Consider the following 17,106-nt stretch of genomic DNA (forward strand, 5'->3'; position numbering starts at 1 on the left):
AGCTAGTGGCATGACAACTGGAAAATGAGCAAAGGTAGCATTGTGTCTAAGAGTGTAGGATGCCTCCTCTATTGAACAAGGCATTTCTTGAAATTAAAATTGTTACTGCCTCAACATCTAAAGATGCAGGTGGAAAGCCACCTGAAAAGCAATACTAGTTCTTTAATAGTACTTTTTCTTGAAATTTTAGAGTACTGTGCAAAAAGTTTACAAAACAATATTAATTAACGGGTGTCTTACAACTCCTGCTTTAATTAAAGTGTTTTTCCCTTTACCTCATGAAATGAGAACTGAAGGTAGAGAGGATGGTCCTTTGTCTAAAGGAACACAGAAAAGGAACTTCTGGCTTCACAATATCCTAGAGCCATGTTCGCCTCCACCCCTCATTCAGGCTAACATGTCTGTGGGTTGTGCTGCAGACCAGATCAAGGACTCATCCAATTTGGCAAAACAAAGTAAACAAAACCCTCTGCCTTCAAAAAAAGAAAGAACCCCCCTCCAACCTATAGCTGGATCACTCCCCTTAGTCAGATCCAGGGCACGGCAGAGCCCCATCAGTGTTAGGCTGGCAGAACTGAGGTGTGCCCTAGAGCAGGAGGAGGATCAAGTGGGAACAGTTGGAGAAGGCTGTGCTAGCTGAGGCAAGGCTGTATCATGGATCTTGGCTTGAGGTGTCATAGCGCCTGACTCCCAGTGAAATCCTCTAATGTATCATCCTCTACCCCATATTCTTTATTTCCTTAAAACTCCCTACACCAATGGATACATTCAAAAGACAACTTCCAAAGGAAACAGGCTCTTCAAGGCTTATGCTAATTGCAACTTGTTCCTTTGCAGTTGCAATAAACAGCCAGGAACTGCCTGTGCATGCAACAGCTGCTTCCATCATTGTTCTCCTAATGAAATATAGTTCCCATGAAAACTGAAGCACTAAACAGTCCCAATTGCAAGCCAGCAAGAGTCAAAGTAAGGTAGCACAAAATAACATTGCAATCTAAATACTTTTCTCAAATTGTTCTGCCAAATCTCACATTAGGGTATGTCATTCATAATTTATGCAGAGTTAATTTCAGTTCTCTTACTGCAAGGATTTACACGTTCTCTTCTTTAAGGTAGTGCTCATTATAAGGAAGTTCAGGGCAGTACGCTGAATCTTTCAGCAACTCATTTCAAGTGCCTTGTGGCCAACAGAGAAGCTGTAGATATTTACCCTGTGGGAAAAATGTGAGTGATCATGATGACATCTTGATGGCTTCTTAGCAGACCATGTTCAGGGTCTTAGGCTTAAAAAAAAAACAAAAAACCACCCGTAAAAAAAAAGACAACAGAAACCTTTGCCACAGAATTGGCATCATTTCTGATAGCAGTGTTTTGACACCAGCCTGGCAGAGACATGTAAGCAAAGCCCCGCTGTTTGCTCTTGCACAGACAGCTTCTTGCAGGTAGCCAGCTCAGAACTAGCCAGTTACAGACCTGTGGGGTGTAACACAAATAAACAGTCCTAATCACAATATGCAGTATAGGCAACAAAGCCAGAGGAAGAAAAAAAAGAAGAAAAATAATGCATGCCAAAACACGACAGAATAAAGTAGGTGAAACATTCTACTGCTAATGCTTTACAAAAGCTTAAGATGACGGTCCTGTTCAGAGAAATGCTTCTCATCTTTTCTTTCACATGAAAAGCAGGACAAACAGCTTACAAAAAATCTAGAAATTGAGACGTTAAGTTTTTTAATTTGTGAAACCCCCAAATGCAAGGAGTCCAAGTAAGACTCCTTGTAGGCAGGTGATACCCTTTTTCTTTATGACTAAGCTTTTAGTATGGTTCTTTATCCAAATGCCACTAGTATAACTCTAGTACTGGAAGAGATAGAAAAAAAATGGGTGATAAGGGCCTTAATTTTTTGAATAAAAGATGAATCCTCTTCTTACTATATCCCTTACCACTGCTAATGTAAAGAGAGCTGAACTACAAATTCATGGCAAATCCTAAACTGTCCAAGTAGAGATAAAACCTCTTTTCATTATGGGAATTCAGAAATGGTTAGAAATCAGTGTGGACTGACAAGGTGTAGGAGATCAAAGCACCTGAGATTCTTCATATCAGCTAAAACCTGAGTTTTGTGGGTGATACTCCTCATCTTTGGCATACACACCTTTGAGTCAGTAAATTGCCTTAATTTGATTTTCAAAAAACCTCTCAGGGTTTACCTGTTGAAGAATCCCCTTTTTTATGAAGCATAAGGAATTAAGAAGCAATTACACTATATTTACACATTTATAAACAATGGGTTGCCTTTTGCTAAGGGTACTGGATCCCTTAATCCTTCCTTAATCTAATCAAACAAATTTGCCATAAATAAAGCACAAAAGGACGTGACAGCCCAAGGGAGAGGTTGCAAGGAAAACAAAGCAAGGCTTCAGACTGCTCCTCAAGCCACTGATCTAGGGCAGGCAAAAAAAAAATCTAACATTCAATTCCAGTGGAAACAGGGGAGTAAAGGGTATCCTTCTAAGATTTCATGCAAAGATGTAAGACAATAATTCATCATAACACAGTGCCTCAATCTCCAGTATTAGGCAGTGAGACAACTACAAAATATTTGGATTTTAAAAAGTGCCTTATTTTTACATTTTTAAAAGGCCTGAGAGCATATAGTTATCATTTGAATTGATTTGCACATCTAGTAGCATTTGATGTTCCTTTGAAGGCAAGTGCTCAATAAGTGCTGAAAAAACTCCAAAACATTTGGGTCATGAAACAAAAGTAAAAAAAAAAAAAAATTCCTCCCTCAGTAGTGTGAGGAAAATAAGAACAGTGAAATCGTTCAAGTACCTTCATATTGCAAGTGTTTCAGTTTGGGCTATTGACAGTTTTTTCTACACAAACCCTTCCATCAGCTTCCTAGTAAAAGGACTTACTAAGTGAAAAGATGCTTTAAGCCTTGGAGAATAGACACAAGGACAATTTTTCTCAAGTTGCCTTCAAGGTCAAACCACGGCATTGTAAACCTCACGAGCAACATAGCATGCCTCTGTCCCAGAATTCAAGTTTTCAAGGGAGAATAGGAAAGTGCTATGTTGCAAGAGGGGTTTCTGTCCTGGAAAAAAAGAGCCTGGCTTCCCAAAACCATCAGCCAGAAGCATCAGGACTGGGCAAACCCCCACCTCTTTCTGAGCAAGCACGCTTGACACTGAAGTTGGCACTTAAGAGGCCCTATTAGGATGGCTACAGCTGGTAAGGCTTTCAGTTTCTTTTTTTCCCCCTCAGAAAAGCTTCTTTGCCCGGGCCAAAATGAGTTTGACAACTGCCAGTTCTGAGCTTTTGTATTTAAAACCAAGCTGAGCATATACTTAATATTTTACTCTTTTTTTCAGGCATAACTCCTGAGAGAGCAGCCCAAACTAAAATGCAACACTTTGTAAATCAGAAAGGTTTATCTTTACTTGGCATTGGGTCAAACACAATGGTTTAAAGCTATTTCTTCTTCATTTCACTGTCAACCAGCCACCAGCTTTGAACTTCTTTGTTCAAAACAAAGATATTAAGGGCAGCAGCACCTTTCATGGCAACAGTGAAAAATGCAGTAAGAGCAAAAATTGCTAGGCATGTGCTTGGTTGGTAGCAGGCAACAGGAACTTTAATCGTCCAACTGATAAGTATTTGCTTTTAAAAATGTCAATAAAAAATGAATATAAACATAGTCTCAGTGTTATAATCCTTGATCACGCAAGATTCCCAGAAATGTGATGATGATTTGCTTTAATGGTAACCATAAAACAAACAAAAATTCCAAGATTCTGTGATCAGCCTATGCAGACTCCTTTTTAAACTATATTTCACTGTTCTGTGATTAAACCTTTCCCTCTAAATCATGATCTTTGCGATATGTTTTTATTTCTACTTAAACTCAGATACAGTTTCCCAAACAGAAGATAAAAATTCAGCTTTCCAACAACCAGAAACAAAATCCATCTTTTGGACTACAATCTCCTAAAGCACTTACTTAGAAGTATATGGCCACAAAAAAAAAACCCAAGAGGTGACTGAATTCCTTTCTTCTTTACTTAGTTGTTATAAAGTGGAGAAATTTATATCTTCACCAAAATTTTAACATTCTGGAAGAAAGAAAGCATTTTTTTTGTGTGGAAAAAGAACACATTGCTTCCAAATTAAGAAACAGTGGTGAAAATTATTTACAGTCCCCACTTTACCTAGACTGTAGTAACTAGAGTGCTGAGTCATAAATTAAACTGGTGCTCTGACCTTTAAGGAACAACTGAGATCATAATAAACACGTCTCATATGTTCACTTGAGTCCAAGTAGAGGAAGTCTCACAGCTCCTTGAAAAGCCTCAGGACATGCAGTTTCTTAAAGCATGCATAAAACTGATTACTGTTCAGAGTAACTAAAAACATGTGAGAAAGAGAACAGACTTAATTTACTTTGAATTTTCACATTTTCACTCTTTCCCTTCTCATGTATGCTTTAAGTTAGAAAAGAACTGATACTGAAAATTAACTATGCATGTGAAGAACCACCAAAACCACACAAAACCACCTGGAATAGACTGGACAGTACAACAGCTACGTGCAACCAGACAAGACCTGGAATTTAATTTTTTGTTCAGGAAATTATAGGGATTTCTTACCTGGAAACAAAAATTTTAATGATGAATGTCGAATGAAGGTATCCTTGAAGATCAAAAATTTTGAGGACAGAAAAGTTAGGAACTACCTTGCTTCACAAAATTTTTTTTCCCATCATGTGTCATACTGCTCATTTTATTCTCTCAGCTACATCTCTCCTCAACCTAAACAAAACTAGACTCTTTCTCCAGAAGTCCCTCAAACACACTGTGGACCTTCTAAGATCTGCGTGTGACATGTCTACATCGAGGGTCAGTATACTTGTATGGTAACGGTAATGGCCAGTCTTCGCGAACGAAGAACCAGGGAAGGTCTTTCCACCTTCCAGCCTGCGCATTGGATTTTTTAGGTGAGACACAGTGTGCGCGGAACTGAGCCCACCCTTTAATCCTGAGGTTCATCTGCCGGGGCCAAGCACGCTTGGACGGTGGCAGTGAGGTCCTCAGGACGTAGATGGATTGCCTTACAGGGCTAACGAGCTCCATCTGCCTGGGGAGGGGCCCCGACCGGGAATCGAACCCGGGTCTCTGCAGTGACAGTGCAGTGTCTTTTCCCCTAGACCACTGGGGGCTCATACTTGTATAGAAGCCTGTGTTCATGCATGCCTTTCAACTTATTATCTGTCAACATGAACCTGAACTTTTTTGTCTTTACCAGTTTGATTACAAACATCATATTTCACTATACAGGCATAGTTACATCAGTATAAGTACACAATTTATTCTAATACAATTTATTCTTCAAAAGGGTGTACTACAAGCTACAGTCTTCCTAAGTATAAGTCTGTTATACTGCTAAGACATTTTATAACAAGGTTTTCTTTTCTGGTTTGGCTGTGTTAAGAGGTTAGTACTCCACTATCCAGTGCAGTATCCAGTTGTAACAGGTTACAGGCAACTTTCAGTCAAATGGAAGTAAATAAATTCAGCAAACAAGATACAAATGCTTTCTTGAACCTCCTTCCAGAAAAAAGCTTCTTAGACACAAGCAGAAAGCTAGATGATTATTCAGCTAAATGGTCTATCTATGGTCCCCTCAACAGGGGAGGGAGGGCCCAGATCTGCTCCCTACTTGTGTGTGAGTAGGTTCAGTTCGCTAATTCAGGGAACTACTAATGCAGAGCTGGTGAATGGAAACTTCTCCCAGAAGGGTGTGATGTGTGCTGGAGATGGCACAGGCGAAATGGCAAGAACACATACCCCACCCTCCAGGCAGCAGCCAGGAAGGACTCTGCTCAGGAATGGAGCTAAAAAGCACCATAAAAGAATCTAGTTTCAATTGGGGGGGAAAAAAAAAAAAAAAAAGTGTGCAAGCAGATGTCACAGTACAAGATTAACATCATTGTAGCTCATTTTAGGTGCTTTTCATCAGCCTTTCCACCTAGTTATATTATCAGCTAAGTGGTAGACTCCCAGGAACACAGATCATAAAGACAGGAATGATAACAAGTATCAAATAGTTTGGGCATTAACAGTAATAACAAGAAACAGCAACACAACCATAAACATCAAATACTGTCACAGCTCTCCGTTTAACTAAATGCAAAACATGTTGTTTACGTTAGGTAACTGAGTTATAAAGCACTTTCACTCTTGCTTGTGAATAAGAAACTGCAGTCTTGTATCTCTGCAGTTTGAAATGCCTCTCCATGGCTTTAGCAAGCTCACCAAAAAGGTTCACTGTTGTATCGCATGTTGAATCACATGCTGGCCCTGGCATGGTATGTAAATGAACTCAGTGACCTCTTTGGGTTTTCCCCTTTATTTCCCCTGATCTTTAATGAGGATATCGAGCTCACAGGGAGTAGCAGGCAGGAGATTGCGCTGTACTTTCACAATGGGAAAGAAGCCAAAATACAGGCACAATGACTGGATTCAGCACTTTCAAGCAAACACGGCAGAACTGCATACATCCTCCTCCAGGAAAAATGTTTTCCACCACCACTTTACCAGGAAACCTAACTCAAAACCAAAGGTGGGCTATCCCCTCAATCACTTTTCACACCTGGCTATTAAAGCTATTCTCCCACAAGAAAGACTTTCCTGTTAGAGAAGCTTCCAAAATTGCTTAAGAGATATTTGCTTTGGTTTGTTATGATGATTTCATGCTGTAATATTCTGAATATTACATGTGGCCTTAAATATTGGGCTTTTACACAGAACGTTTTGGTAAAAATATGGTTAACTGTACATACTCAGAAAATATTAGAGAAGGAAAAGGAAGGGAACATTAGTCAATAAAACACATTATATCTCAAAGTTCACAGTGTATTCATTCCAATTTTCTTTATGTTCCATCTACCTTTTCCTTAATTTGTATCTCTTTAGCTGCTTATAACACAGACAAATTACTTGGTCTGAGCTGAAGTTCTCTTCTTTCCTCTCGAATACAAAGCAAATTTTTCTGAGTAGCTGGTAGGAGTAAAATTTAGATGTGTTCTATGTTCTCACATTCCATATGAACACATACATCCTAAGGACAAGTCTGCATATGCCTCTAGAGAGAGGAAGCACAAGATTCAGAGCTTGAAAAGGAGAAGCCAGAAGCATCTTTAGGTCTTTTTCGGTCTTGCTGTTCCTGGGAACTACAGCACCTTCTGACACAGCTCATCCAAACTCCTTAAGAAAAGTGGACTTTCCCCCTACCTTTCTGGCCTTCCCTCAAGCCCAGGCCAGTGTTTCACTAACAGTAATTTTATTTACTAATATTCCAGTGAAACGACAAATCACTGTTATTTTAATTTTTTACACATGCCAAATTAAGGCTCACAACAGACAGCTTGCTAGAGATTTTATGGGAAGCCTGTGGCATAAGCCAGCTGAAATCAGAACTATAAAGAGTATTTTGAAAACAAAGTCTGTTTTTCCTCATCTAGTAGTCTTTGATTATGATTCTCCCTTATACTACAAGACATTTGAGTGTGTGTCAAGAGTCAGCAGAGAAAGGGATAAGATTTAGACCACATGACTGGCATACAGCCAGCTGCATGACATGCACTGCTATGACACAGTGGCAGAATTCGAGGTCACAGCATATGATCCTCCTCTGTCCCTGGACAGACTGTGAAAACAGGAGGGCTTTAGCAGAGTTGAGGTTTCATGCACTTAAATATAGGTTTACCTAAAGAAAACATTCTGGCTCTGTGCTGTCACAGTTAGGTATCCAGGCTGGCTGGCATCTTCTTTCTTGACCCCAAAATCAGGTTAACAGTATCTTAAAAATGTTTACAAATATTTGCTAGACCATGGAATTTTCCATTTGCAATGTTATATTGTTGAGAAATTTGAGGTTATTGCCCAAAATCTTTGTTCCAGGCCACTAACTCTTTCTTACCAGTTCAGAGAGTTTACAGAAAAGGTATATTGATTCAGACAGCAATAATTTCCCGGCAGGTTAAAGCAAAACAAAACAAAAGAAGCATGTTTAAGACAGAAACTAGTGAGGAAGTCTTTTCCTTGGCTGGAAAAGAATAAACTTGCATTTTCTTATTCTTTCTCAAAACAGGGAGAGGGGAAAGAGGAGATGGAGGGCAGGGAGAGGATTAATCAAGATAATATTTGCTGATGTTTACATTCCGAAACAAAGGGGAATAAAAATACATGAAGATATATTACATGACGAAGATAGGAAGTAACTTGCTACATGGCAGAATTATTGGAGCCACATCTCAGCTGTAAGAGACAGGGACACAAACACAGATTATTTCAAATGAGGTTACTAGTGTTTCACTGTTAGGGAAATATGGGAAGCTAAGAAGGAAGTAAAAACTAATAACATTGTTTGTTTTGAAGATACTATATTTTGACAAGTATGAGGAAGGGCTATCAAAAGAGGAAAGTTGTATATCCTGACAATGGACTCCATGAATACCTTACAGATGAGGAGATTCTAATCATGTTTGTTTTCATATGAGGCAAAAACTAATTTGCTGCTCATAGTGCCCTAGTTTGAAGTAGCTTCTATGAAAACAAATATGACACAATGAAAAACTGCTAAAAGATTCACCGAGCTACGGAATGTCCTTCCTGCTCACCCTGGCTCACTTTTCACTTCGAAACGTAAAAGGAATGTCACGCATTTGTAAACTATGTCTGGGAGCGAAGCCTCAAGTATCATGAATAAAAACACTCAAGTTTTCTACTATACCAATAAAAATGCTACGTGACTTCTATTCAAGCACAAGCTCAGATGTTTCCAAATACAGATGGTATCCATCACATGAAGGAAGAACATCAGTTATTGCATTTGACATCTTTCTTGGGAACTGAACCCCTCCTCACTGAGCAGAACAAAGTCTCTGGCATACTGGAAGTTGCCAAGACTTTCTGTTTCTCTGTCCTCGATGCAACGCATATTCTCTAAGGAAATAGGAAAACAAGAAAGGGAAAAAATTTGTAAAGCAACCATCCATTCTGCATGCTACACCAATTATTTTCCAGCTCAGTTTTCATTACCCAATCTTACTGCAACCCTGTCTCCAGGCAATTACATATTGAAATACATATTGACAGCTCAGTTTTTCATTTGTATACAACAAATATTTGTAAAAACCCTGCTGTTCACAGGTTGGCCATCTGCAGCTTCTATTCAAAAGAGCAAGCTGTAACAATGCACTAGAAGATGCCCAAACCTGACTGGGTCTGACTGACCTGCTGCTCTGGCCTGCTTATATTTCCCAGAACTAACCTGACCCTGTAAAGCAACAACATAAAACTATACACGAGCCTGCTTATTTCTCCTGGAAGAAAACCTCAGCACCCGAGCTGTATGTTGGGGAGATCAATTGTCTGCAATTGCTGTGGTGCATGCACTCTCCTCTATCTACGTGATAAGTCTACTCTATCACTTCACCAAAATTAGGCCCGAAGGAACCAGGAATTCTCAATTTACAGCAACGAGGTAAAGGATCACCATCTTACATTCCTTAGCTCACATATGCGAATTTTTTGTAGGTGTCCCTGTCATGGTCAACTTGGAACCTGTTTCTCTAAATAAATTCACAGTGTTTAAGACTGGTTTCCCCACTTATCATTCCAAGTATCTGTTTGCTGTACCATCAAGTGTATGGTATGGCAAAAGCTGTCAGAGATTTCCAGGGTAGCCGTGGGAATGAAAATGTACCTATTTTTAAGTTAATACATACCAGCTACAAGGAAACAATATTAGCATTTAGCACAGCCTTAAAGACTAGCAGAGAAAGGATGCAGTTGGTCAAGGTCTAGAACTTTGACAGCTGCAACAACAGCTACGCAGAGCAACACCCAGGTATTTAAAAGCTGATCCACCTTTTTTTTTTTTTTTTCTTCTCCTTAGTGTTTAAAAAGCAGATTATGGTCTGGGTTTTATCTGTTTACAAGTGTGCATCTGTGTATATGTATGACAATAGGAATTCTCAAAGCAAGCCAAACTGAGAAAGATGGATCAGTCTGATGTCTGGTCATTCATGGGTGTGTCCACACCAGTTCTGCAGTTCAGATCAGTGGTGTGCTTTTGAGGCAAATCTCTCCATCTTTCCTGAGCTTTGGTTTGGATTGTGGAGCAGCCTGCTGAGCTCACACAATGGATTCTTTTCATATGAAACTAAACCTGAAGATGTGTTCCAACTACTAAAAGGCATTCGGTCCACCATGAGCAGCCTACAGCCACTCTTGAGTAAAAGCCCACAATGCACACAGCAGGACCAAATCTCCCACACCAGAAAGTGCTCCTACCACATCACATTACTTACTAGTATAGACATGTTTGTGTCAAAACCATGTTCCCGCTCCTTGAAGAGTTTGTCTTCTATACGCACAGTTCCACCTGCATCCTTTGATAGATTCATTATTTCAGAAAGACATATTACAGTGCAAGACCATGAAGGCAGAAAGACAGACAAATTTTCCCAGCTGTACAGCAGCACGGACAGTGGAATCAATGCCACAAGAAGGAAATCACTAAACTGTGCTGTTCACAGTATGCAGCAATGCTAGGCAGAGGGATGATCAGATTTTGGTGTGCACTGAAGCTCCATACCCCACAAAGCTCTGGGCGTGAATATTTAGCAATAATGAAGCCCTTAGCCTACAACCAGCAATGCTGGCACAGGTCTTCTTGACAGTTGGATATATACTCATTTTTTTGACATATTGATTACCAGGGATATATCACACATCCCAAAGCAGAGTGACATTACATTCAACTCACTGCTACTTTGCAAGAGGCAAATGTTGATTTAGGCTAAGTTTTAAATGATAGTTTGTGACACAGTTTCTAATTTTGATCATACCATGGAATTGCTACAGTAATAAAAAGAAAATACTGGAAAAAGATTAAAACTCAGAGACAAAAGCAAGAAGAACTGAAAAGATAACTGAAGAGGCTTACTAGGAGTTGAGATGAGTCTGAGAGACGTGGAGACCCTCATGAAATAATGGTAAGCTATTTTTTCCTTAACCACTTGTTCCTTCTTTCTATCCTCAGTCTCCTTGGATTATTTACTGGTTTAAACAATATGTGACTTACTTCTATTCACTGCTTCAAATTGTTTATAAGTATCGGTCTACATTCCTGAAATTTCATATACTCAGACACAAACATACATTATGTCTACTCTGCATATTCTTTAAAATTTCTCACACAGGGTTCCTATAGTCTTTACTAAAACAATTAATTGACTTAATGGCACTACTTAGGATACTCAAATTCTGACTACTAATTTTTAAAATGTCCTATTTTTTACCAGTATAATCTCATCTTTACATAGAAATCAATACATGATCCACCCGACCCAGCAAACAGTAAAGTAATATGCAGCGCAGTTCTTGCGCAGTTCTTGAGCTGAGTGGTTCTGAACTCCAACAGAGACTAATGGATAAACAGAGCAAAAGACAATTAATGATAATAAGTAGCTGACTACTCAAGGTTTACCGTTAATCTGGCTTTCTTGCTCTTTTTGGGTACCCACTAAAATCACAAAGAAATAAGTTGTCATGACGACCCTAAGTAAAGTCACAGGAAGGATGTAAGAAGAAATCGCTCAAGACAAAAACTAAAAATTCTTTAAGACGATGACACAATAACAAAAAGTAGTATTTCAACTGAAGGATAGATGTAAATTGCTGAGAGTTCACTCAGCTACCAAGACTGCTGTGCAACTAGCAGCAAAACATATCAAATAGTGGAGAGATCAGAAAGCTATGCAAGAACAGGTAGCATGAGGAGGCCAAGATATCTGAGAAGGCACAAGCTTACACTGCCACAAGCAGAAAGCTCTTTGCAGGGCATGTCTGTATTAAAGACAGGAACCAGAGTGTTTAGTATGATATTACTAGAAAGGACTCCTGGATCCTACTAGGGCAGATTCAATTACAAAGAGCTGACTGTAAAATTAGATGTTCTTACTACACTGATACATGTTGTACCAAGATGTTCCCTGGAAAGCTGGACAACATTCATGCATAATTCTTTTTTTTTTTTTTTATAAGTTTGGGGACAGAACCTTCACAAAAAGGTACATTCTGTGCCTCATCCAAACTAGAAAAGGGACAAGCAGCTGAGGATTGTAGAATGGGTTATCTGGAGTCAGTCAATCCAGTTGAGGCATGTCTACCCAGGTCGGATGACACATCTATCTAAAAGGGGTCACAAGCAAGGCTGTTAGTTCATGGCTCTTATTCTGAATTTACTGACAGGTGGCTAGAAATAATGTGTGGCCTATATAATTTTCCCAGTATAGTGGTGGGTGCCAGGACACAACTCTTAAAAGAGATTATGCAGCTGCTATGAAATCTTGGAGGGAACTGGCAGATATGGGTAGAAGAACAGCTTTCTCTTGAAGGTGGGTAGCTGGTGAGGTTAGAGTCATTAATATAAGTGTATTCTGTTGTGAAATTTTGTGATAGATGTGCAGCCTACTATTATTTCTGCTCACAAAAATCACCAGCAGCTCATGTGACCTCACTGTATTTACATTAAAATGACTAAGACTGGGACTTTTTCACAGTGGTGAGCTAATATATGAGTTCACCACACATCATGGAAACAGTCTTGTCCTATGTTCCTGTACTTCCCACACAGAATTACCCTTTTCCTCTTTGTTGTCCTTGGATGAGGACTCTGATGGATGTGTAAGGTCACAGGGCAAAAACTGAGGAGAGCAGTTAAACATGATCCACCTACAGGAGGGAAATGTACTTTCTCAAGGAAGTTGTGCACCAGTTCTTCCTCGGCCACAAGCTCTGGGGTTGTTGTGAGATGTGGTGGGGTTTTTTTGGTTTGGTTTTGTTTGTTTGTTTGTTTGTGTTTGGGGGGGGAGTTGTTTGTTTGGTTGGTTTGGTTTGCAAAACATGTTAATTTACGCTACAGGTTCAAAAATTATTCCTTGTGGTTGGAAGTAGTCTGCAGATCATTCATAAAGTCATAGTTCTCCAGTAAGCTATAAAAATGGGCTCTGCTCTATAGACAGAGGTACAGAGCCTTGAATGAAGAACAGCAAATTTTAGAAATTAGAAGCAAGAGTAATAAAGTTTTTACAAACTTGTATCTCATTAATGATACTCTCTGGGAGGTCATCCCAACGTGCTCACTGCTTGTTCAACAGAGAAACAATACATACACCCAAGAAGATATTAAAAAAATGTACCTAATGTGGGGGGAGGGGGGGAGGAAGAACTTTGCCCCTTTGCCCCTACAATCTGATCACCAAAATTGTATTTTAAGAGGTGGTACAGCTTGAAATGACTTCTCCCTCAATCCTATTTCTGACAGACATTAGCAGAAAGCAGGAAAGGGCATTTTCTGTTCAGAAAGATAAAACCGAAAATGCACAGAGAATTACTTGCGAAGTGACTGCTAAAACAAGAGAGGACAAAACCCAAGCACCAAGCTTCTACAATGATCTCCAAATACCAGCAATCAAATACCTGGCCACATTTCAGCTCCAACAATTGCAGCTGCAGTCCCACCTCAGCAGAAGTGAGAAATACAAGCAAGTAAGTGCCAACTGGGTTTCAGTCTCAAATACTTCAGTATCTCCTACCCTGAAGGACATTTTGAACTGCAGTGGTGGTAAAAGCCTTCCTGCATGAACTCCTTAAGTCTCCTTTACAACAAGCCATTTACTGAGGAAACAGAGAAGAGTCTGTATTTTAGCAAAACAACCTGTTTTCCAAGTTCTAAAAATAGAAAAGAAAAAAAATATTAAAAACTGTCCGTCATTTTGAAAGCACTCACAAGCATTTCATCCTAAGCAACACAGCCTCCCCCCTTGCTAAAAATAAAACAGTACATTACAGCAACATTTTTTGCTGGCTTCAGCCAAGGACTTGAAAACCTCCCCTCAGCCCAGACAGGCCGTAAGCTGTGAGTCAGCACTTCTCAGCACTTCTGGAAATTCCTCAGCAGAGCATCCACCCTGTAGCAGGAAGCTGCCTGTTCACTTTAGCTGGTACCAGGAAATGGACGGGCGGTCATGGACCTCACCTGAGGTGGGGACACAGTTCAAGAAAATTTCACTAAAGCTACCAAATGTTCCCCATCCCACCAGCTTCTCACACCACCATCCAGGAATAAATTTGGTAACTCCTCAGCTGGCATGCAGCTACAACTATGTGCAGTTTTAAAGAATAAATATAGAAGGAAATATATAAGAAGGAAATATAAGATTATTTAAAAAGAAAAATTAATGTTGGACAAAGGCACTGGCAAGTTTCTCTGGTGCAATTTTAATGGTATGGGCTCTTCCAGCCCACATATAGAGGCAGTTCCACTCCAACAGCCAGGGGCAGGATCTGTCTCCTGCCCAAAGAAGTCTGCATTTATTCAAAACAGCCATGCCCCTTCAGGTAAAGAGGAGGTTCACAGAGGAAGTGATTTTTTTTCCCCTCTCAAGAGGATGAAGAAGTCATGGGTTATGAATTGAAAGGACACTTGAACACAGCTCCATCTCTCCCTCCAACAGTCCTTGCTTCACACAGAAAATCTTACAAGCCACATACAGCACTGTGTCACAACGGGAGACAGATCCCATGCCTATCTCGAGGGCACCCCAAATCTGCCTCTGCCTGTACAGGCTATGAGGGTGTTGGGTACCTCATCCCCACTGAGGCACAAACCAGAAGTCCCCACAGAAGCTCTTGGTGCTCAATACTCTCAAATGTGTGCAGCCACCAAGGTGGAGACGCTGCTCTTGAAATGGAGATATAACATGCTCTCAGGTCCATGTAAGGATATAAAGCAGTTATTTCACAAGTGCTGCCTGTGGTGAATGCAATTCCTACATTACCCGCCTTGGACTGAGTATCCACTCTTGTTTTGCTTTAAACACATGCTTTGACAGGGACATTAAAGAGGAAGAGTTAAGGGAATAGGAAGTACTTTGCGAACATCAGTAATTGCATGTTCTGACCTCTCCAGCTTACATCATATGTGTTATCCAACAACCACAAATCAAGAAGGAAACTGAATTTAAGGACATCAATTTTCAGCACAACATGTATGTTAAAACTAACAGAACAAGACAAATGTTGACGTTTTCCTGCTTGTTTCTTGCTTTAATATATGTGGCTATTCTCCCAGAAAAGTCTTTTTTTTTTTTTTTTTTAATTAACACTGGTATAAAGGAAGCTGCCTAAAGTTGGGTACAAAAAAAAAAAAATGTTTTTCTCAACTGTTTTTAAATACAGAGCAATGAGATTAAAGTGAGGCAGACAGCCAAATAACTCAGCCATCACAGTCATTAATAAACACGTTTAACATTCGTGCAGCTTTCGAATGCAGAACATCTGGTTCCAATTCCCAATCTGGCTTTTAATAAAAGTGCCTCCCCCACAATACTTTTATTATAAAGTGTTCTTTTCCTCCGCGGGCTCTCCCTCCTCTCTTCCCCCCCCCCCCCCCCCTTTTTTTTTTTTTTTTTCTTTTTGGAAGCGGCTGTTCCTTCCTTCTTGCTGGAAGCCACCTGACCACTGCCAGGAAGAGGAATGCAAAACATTCCCAGGAGCAGCTCCTGACGTCAGGGCAGCAGCATTCCTCCTCCTCCTCCTTCTCCCGCCTCGGCGGGGCCCGGAAAGCCCAGGCCTGGTCCCGCCGCCAGCCCCGTGCCTGCTCCTGGGTTTTTTCTTGCTCCCCACACACAAACTGAGATAGAATAAACCTGGGATGGGCGCTGCGGGGCCCTGGCCAGGTGCCCTGACGTGGGTTCATGCTGCTCCAGAGCCGCTCCACAAACCCACCCCTTCTCCCTGCCCTCCAACAGGAGTCCCCGCTATGGGTAAGCTTCAGGCCCGCGGTAGGCTTGAAGCAGCTTGGACGCCGACTTTTACGATTCCTTCCTTTTACTTCTAATTTGTTCACTCGAAGGCAGGCCGGCAGGAGGGTGCCAAGGAAAACAGGGACACGCTGCTGCAGGACGGTTGTTTTGTCACTCTTGAGACATTCACGAGAGACATGACACTGATACTCAGGCAGGCAGCCTGCATCCAGCACGGCTCTGGAACACCGATCTTCTCAGTTTCTCTCTTCATACAGCATCTATCTTCTAGCACATAACAGAAGAATTTCAACTCTGCAACTCTCTAATTTCATTTATCAGAACACATTAACGATTACTGGCATTGTTTTATTCTACTCTTGAACTGTTTGCTAAAATTATACAAGAGATTCTTGGTGGAGTTGCAGTCCTTGAGTTTAGTTTATTCCTTTGAATATATTTGGCCCAGTTAGTCTGATACTTTTGGGACATACATTTTAAAAATTCTATAATACATTCTACCTGGAAAAAAAAGTATCTCTGCATATTTTAGTAAACAACTGTATCAAAGACAGCGAAGAGTAAAAAAAAAAAAAAAAAATCCCAGTAGCTGTTACCAGATCCACGATAAAACTGAGAGTTTCCTGATGCCACTGTGCCAAGGGAACAGGATGGTCCCTTGGGAATATGGGGAAAAAAAAAAAAAAAAAAAAAAGAGTATGGAAAACCCTTCATTTCTAGAGGATGTGAATAAAGAGCACTTCAAGAAACACTTTCCCGTTTCACGTGTCTCTAATTATTTAACAAGAAGTTTAAAATACATCATTTCATCACTCCAAAACCAACAAAACCCTAATGTGTGGATATTAGTTTAATCATAATTTTCTAGGGAATACAAAGGAAGCCAAAACTCATCCCGAGTAGCTACGGCATATGACTGGTGGTAGTAAAGTATTCGCATATATCACTTTCCCCCAAAATATTTACATAATAAATATAAATCTCCCAATGTTGACTGACCACACTGAAAAAATAGAGGTCTGGAAACACTAAGCAAGAGAGTTGCATCCTTTTCAATATTAATTGTAATTAATCAGCAGTTAGGGTTATACTGTCTGTCCAGCTGAAGTCCTAAGCATAAAGATTCAAATGAGTACAAAACTCCCAGTTCCGCAGCTTCTCACTCCATTTGTGGCAATTTAAGAAATAAAACAGGTTTGGGTTT

At 40.2% G+C, this 17,106-nt stretch overlaps 1 protein-coding gene and 1 long non-coding RNA gene across 2 annotated transcripts in view; one reads left to right on the plus strand and one right to left on the minus strand.

The window, feature by feature from the left end:
* Positions 1 to 17,106, minus strand: part of SPIDR (scaffold protein involved in DNA repair) — a 199,020-nt gene that overhangs the window by 88,620 nt on the left and 93,294 nt on the right. The window lies entirely within an intron of this gene.
* LOC114060603 lies at positions 9,808 to 14,175 on the plus strand. The gene is made up of 3 exons (XR_003571922.1): positions 9,808 to 9,916; positions 10,936 to 11,066; positions 13,400 to 14,175. It is a non-coding gene; the product is annotated as an uncharacterized LOC114060603 (long non-coding RNA).

The sequence above is a fragment of the Empidonax traillii genome, unplaced genomic scaffold (assembly GCF_003031625.1).
Source record: "Empidonax traillii isolate 1590-97213 ecotype Southwest subspecies unplaced genomic scaffold, ASM303162v1 scaffold281:size1424471, whole genome shotgun sequence".
Classification (NCBI taxonomy): domain Eukaryota; kingdom Metazoa; phylum Chordata; class Aves; order Passeriformes; family Tyrannidae; genus Empidonax; species Empidonax traillii.